Below are 6,000 nucleotides of genomic sequence, written 5' to 3'. Positions count from 1 at the left end.
TATTTAAGATCACTTTGTTTCACTATGTGGTTTAGTCTGAGCAAGGGGTCTGTGGATCCCGAAATGTCACTATGATATAACAAAAATCTATTTTTTTTTTTCACAAAATTTTTTCCACAAATCCAGTGAGTGTAGTCTATGTTTTCATAAATATAAATAAAATATAATATATTGTATTGTCTTGTGTTCAGCTAGCTCCCAGTAAAGCACAACTGCTTCTTAAATAATGGATACCAAGAGAATAAAACAAAATTGATAACAGCAGTAAATCGGAAAGTAGTTTAAAATTGTATGCCCCATCTGAATTATGAAAGAAACAATTTGGGTTTCATGTCCCTTTAAGATCTCTGTTGAATTGTTGGTGCTTCTGGGTTATAAGACTGACTGCACTTTCTTGTCCTTGTCATTTGCAAGCCATTGATGGGTAAAAAAACAAACCAACAACTCATCTTATTTGCTGGCTTCTCATATCTGAATCAAATGTAATTTTAAAGGGACACTGAACCCAAATTTTTTCTTCCGAACGCGGTTAAATGACGACCGTGTTTGTGCAGTTTTTTTTCTTTAATGATTCAGATAGAGCATGCAATTTTAAGCAACTTTCTAATTTACTCCTATTATCAAATGTTATTCTTTCTCTTGGTATCTTTATTTGAAAAAGAAGGCATCTAAACTTTTTAGAACTCTGGACAGCACTTTTTTATTGGTGGATGAATTTATGCACCAATCAAATGGGCCAGCATCTAAACTTACATTCTTGCATTTCAAATAAAGATACCAAGAGAATAAAGAAATGTTGATAATAGGAGTAAATTAGAAAGTTGCTTAAAATGGCATGCTCTATCTGAATCATTAAAGAAAAAAAAACTTCACAAACACGGTCGTCATTTAACCGCGTTCGGCGTTTAATCAGCCGCTAGCAGGGGGTGTCAATCAACCCGATTGTATACGATCAGGTGGATTGATGTCCGCAGCCTCAGAGGCAGCAGACGAGTTAAGAAGCAGCGGTCTTAAGACCGCTGCTTCTTAACGGTGGTTTCCAGCGAGTCTAAAGGCTTGCGCAGAAACAGCTGCATTGGGGCTGATTGACAGCTTGTTAAGTCAGCCCCTTGGGGTATGCACATAATCCTTTGGGGCTTGGTTAAGCGTTTGAAAATCAGCACGTTATTAAAATAAAAGCAAAACTATAGATTGTTGCAAAAACACCCCTAGATGGGCTATATAAATGGATCATCTACAAAACATGTATGCAAAGAAATATCTAGTGCACAATGTAATTAACTCCTAGCCAACCTGGTGTAAAGTCCATAGGAAAAAAAAAAAAAAAAAAAACCCTGCAACACACATAGAAAATCTGGCACTTTATTGCAAGCACAAAACTAAATTAAAAGTAAATGGAAGAATTTGTTTTATTCTAGCAAAAGTGTACCAGCCTGGAGCACAACTGGGGGGGGGGGGGCTTGTATGGGTGAGTGTGTACTTTAGTATTTTATGGAAAACTCTCCAAATATGTTGTTAGATTAGATACAGGGGTCAAGTCCTATACACACACACAAACCCCCCCCCCCAAACAAACAAACAAACAAAAAAAAAAAAGCATGGGAACACACCAAGACTTCCACCCCCTCTCACGTGTGTGTGTGTGTATATATATATATATATATATATATATATATATTGGTTAATTAATGCAAAGATTGACTTTCACTTTAACCCCAGAGCAATCCACAGAAAAATATTAACACCATTTGTTCCACACAGTGCAGGGTGATCACACAGCAGGGCCGCTGACAGGCTTGCATTTAGTGTATTGTAGGGAGGGTTACTGCCCATTACTAGAGGATCTCACTTTCCCTCTAACCAGACTGTGCTCCAGCAGCAGTGTTTTCTGAAGTGTTTCTGTTCTCTGTTCAGAGGGAACTTAGTTCCCCCTGCAACAATAGTGCAGGAACTCTGTTCCCACTCGACTTGACCCCTGATTAGATAGCTTGAGCAAGCTTCTTTGGAGCATTAACAAAAAGGCGTGTTAGAGGAAAAAAAAGTTGGTTTAAAGAATAAACTTTAAACTATAGGTATATTAATAACGTGAAAATTGGTGTACACTTGGTAAAATAAAAAATGCAATACTAGTTTTATCAAGACGTCGTCATTCTGTAAATCCACCCCAGTCTTTAAATGGTGAATTCCCATATTTATTATCTCGGTCACCAGTAAACAACTCAGGGGTATTACACATATTACAAAACAACACCAAAGCGTTTAATTTCCGGTGTAATCCGTGTACCCAGCCAGCTGACTGTTTACAGCGTGGAATTTCCTACGGTGTATCCAGTTAACTCACAAGCAGATGACTGGGCAACTCGGCGCATATGTTTATGTGGCAAGTTGATTAATTGTGTTAGTGACTAACGAAGCTTCCATATTTGGCACCGTTACAGGATCTTGTCACATAAATACGGAGAATTAGATTGGAGAACATTAGTTTTTGTAACTTCCTTATAACTCTTTACTCCTCCTCCCTTACGTTCTCTCCTGTGTTGTTCCCTCTGATATCCAGTGAGACTTTTCACCTGCTTGTGAGTCCCAGAGCAAGGTAAGGCAGACACAAGATTTCCAGCATTAAACCGTCTTATAAAGTTTCCTTTAATGCAGATGACGTACGAGATCAGACTACGCTGTGTATTAATTAGGACAGGCCATGCAGGTGAAGGGTCTACGTGTAATTAATAGTGCGCTAGCTGAGGTCACTCAGTGTGGGTCTCTGTGGTGAGTGTGACAGGTCGTGTGCTTTGTTGTCAGTACAGGTTTGGGAAGGCGTAAGTGGTTTGGTCAACTGCAGTTTATCAAAACAGGTGCTTGGACATACAAAAAGCCTCTGGGTACACTGTGGGGCCTGTGTAAAGAGTTTTGTTTGATAATGAATGATTCATCTCTCTACAAATATCATAATGGATCAGTGTCAAAGGGCATTGATACCCAGTAATAAGGAACATACTTCACTATTGATTGGTGTAGTACAATCCTCAATCAAATGAAATAAATGCACATTTATACAGTATTTAGTGAGGCCTCAAATGGGAGAGAATACTATGGTACAGCTTTATCTTTAGTGTCTGTGCAGGTTGTCTTATGTTTAATAGTTTTTGTATATATCAGGCTGCTAGAAAAATACATGATTTCTCTCTAATATATAATGTGGTATTGTCAGGACATGTTCAAGTGGTGGTGGTTTATCTATATATTTTAGGATGTGAATTTGTTAGGAAAGACTCAGACAGTGCTGGTTCCTTATAAAGTGACCTACAAAATGTGTGCTATGATTACATTTTGAAATATTTGCATCTGTACCGCATCGATCACATTTGGTGGTGAAAAGGTGGCATGAAATATTTTTTTGTATTTATGCTATCACTCCATTTAAATAGAAATAGGGCATTGGTTTTTCTATTTAACTGTCAAAACTATATATATATATATATATATATATATATAATTTTAAGTAGACAACCCAAGGTATTGATCTAGGCTCATTGTGGTATATTTCATGCCACCTTTTCACTGCCAAATGCGATCATATATATATATTTTTTTTAACTTTTTCACAAACTAATTTACATGCTGCTAGTGCAATTATGGCACAAATTATTGTAAAAGCTTGTCTGGGATGCCCTTTGTTGAGAAATAGCAGACATACATGGATTTACCATTGTTGTTTGGTAATTAGAAGGCCGCTAAATGCAGCTGGGCACCACACTTCTATTATTACTGGCAGTAAAGGGGTTAATCAGGTAGCTTGTAAGGTTAATTTTAGCTTTAGTGTAGAGATTACCCTCCCACCTGACATTTTCCACCCCCTGATCCCTCCTAAGCAACTGTCTTCCCTCCCTCACTGGTCACCACCATCTTGGGTACTGGCAACAGTCTGCCAATATTAAGTTTTAGGGCAATTCTTAAATGTATTTTATTTTCTACAGTGTAGGATCCACCTTACCCTCCAACCTCTCTGATCCCTCTCAAACAGCTCTCTAACCTCCCCAACTAATGTCTGCAGTCTTAGGTACTGGCAGCTGTCTGCCAGTACCTATAACGTGTATATGTGTGTGTATATATATATATCTCTCTCTCAAAGTAAGGAGAGAGGACAGCACATCCAGACCGGACCGGGTACATATCCCATGACCCATAAACAGGCTCAGCTTTTGTTGCTATCGCATTCACATAAAGCTACACTACCTACAGAGTCGCAGGCAGTTAACCCTGGGCCTGCCTGGGTGCAGGTCCAAATGGTCAATTACAGAAACTGTTACACACACATAAAAAAGTCCAGCACTTGCTCACAAGCTCTCAGCTAAGAATAAAAGCAAAACTGGAAGAGTTAGTTACCGCATTTGGCCAAATGGGACAAGCTCAGGTACCACATCAAGGTCTCTTCCTAGCACCCGAGTCCCTAATACAGCCACACACACAAATGCGAGCTAATAAACAAACTGGGAACAAGTCAGGGTTCACAGACTTATGTAATCACCAATGGGCGCAAGCAAAGTAAGGAGAGAGGACAGTACATCCAGACCGGACCGGGTACACATCCCATGACCCATAAACAGGCTCAGCTTTGGTTGCTGTCGCACTCATATAAAGCTACACTACCTACAGAGTCACAGGCAGTTAACCCCGGGCCTGCCTGGGTGCAGGTCCAAATGGTCAATTACAGAAACTGTTACACACACATAAAAAAGTCTAGCACTCGCTCACAAGCTCTCAGCTAAGAATAAAAGCAAAACTGGAAGAGTGTGTATATATATATATATATATATATATATATATATATATATATATACATACATACGTGGCCCTCGCTTTACAACGGTTCAATTTACACCGTTTCAGAATAACAACCTTTTTTTCCAGTCATGTGACTGCTAAAAAGCATTGAGAAGCAGTGCATTTATTAAAATAGCCAGTAGGTGGAGCTGTCTGCTTGTGTTGCAGCAAAGCCAAGCAAGCTGACATTAATCAGTTTAACCAGACCTGAGCTATTGAGCAGATTTCAAAGGAACACGATCTTCCTGTCTATAAAACAGTCCAGATTGGAATGCACAGAAAGAACAGTTTGCAGAAAAATGCAAGTGAAGTCTGTGTTGTGTGATTATTTTATTAGGTTTATAATGCTGTTTAGCAAATGTTTTTGTTCATTTAACCTAGTTTAATTACATATTCTGTGTTGTGTGATTATTTTATTAAGTTTATAATGCTGTCTAGCATTTAAAGTCTTCATTTCAAAGCTTTAAAAATAATGTATTAGGTGTTACTTATGACAATTTTGAGAGGGGCCTGGAACCAATCTCCTTCACTTCCCATTGACTTACATTATAAACTGGATTTCAATTTACAACGGGTTCGATTTACAACCATTCCTTCTGGAACCTAACCCCGGGGTAAACTGAGGGCTACCTGTATGTGTGTATCTATATACTACAAAAAGAGAAAAAGAACCTTTATTGATCCAGCAACAGAATATATCCAATCTCATAAATATTAAACTTAACCATAGGTAAAGAAAGAGAGACACACAATCCAAGTAGTATATTTAAACAAAATATATCTATTTGATAGTTGGCAACATAATATCGAAAACTCTGCATAAGGATTATCAACCTAAGTGAACAGAAAACCTATATTCAGTCTTAAATTAAGTCCATTGTTCCGGATCTATTATTCAAAAGAAGATAGGAAACATCCCAAATGATGTGTATTTGTATTTTATCTCTTTGTAGTAATCATTTGTAATATTAACCCTTACAGTGCACTACAAAGAAAGTGTATCTCATTTGGGAACACTATATATATAATTTTACTAGTAGTGCTGGCATATTGTCTTCAATACACACACACACACCATTCTCATAAACTTGACACTTATAAGTGGGTTCATTCCATTTGTGTCAAAAGAAAAAAAAGAAATAAGCAACATATTTGTAAGTGAGCCCAAGAGAAATGCTA

At 37.9% G+C, this 6,000-nt stretch overlaps 1 protein-coding gene across 1 annotated transcript in view; it reads left to right on the top strand.

The window, feature by feature from the left end:
* Window positions 1-2,396: 2,396 nt before the first annotated feature.
* Window positions 2,397-6,000, top strand: part of BCL2L14 (BCL2 like 14) — a 352,635-nt gene continuing 349,031 nt past the window's right edge. The window contains exon 1 of the mRNA XM_053718917.1: window positions 2,397-2,593. The gene's annotated coding sequence lies outside the window, so the exon portion shown is untranslated. The remainder of the gene's footprint in view (window positions 2,594-6,000) is intronic.

The sequence above is a fragment of the Bombina bombina genome, chromosome 6 (assembly GCF_027579735.1).
Source record: "Bombina bombina isolate aBomBom1 chromosome 6, aBomBom1.pri, whole genome shotgun sequence".
In the NCBI taxonomy this organism is placed as follows: Eukaryota; Metazoa; Chordata; class Amphibia; order Anura; family Bombinatoridae; genus Bombina; species Bombina bombina.
This window is presented reverse-complemented; position numbering and strand designations above follow the sequence as displayed.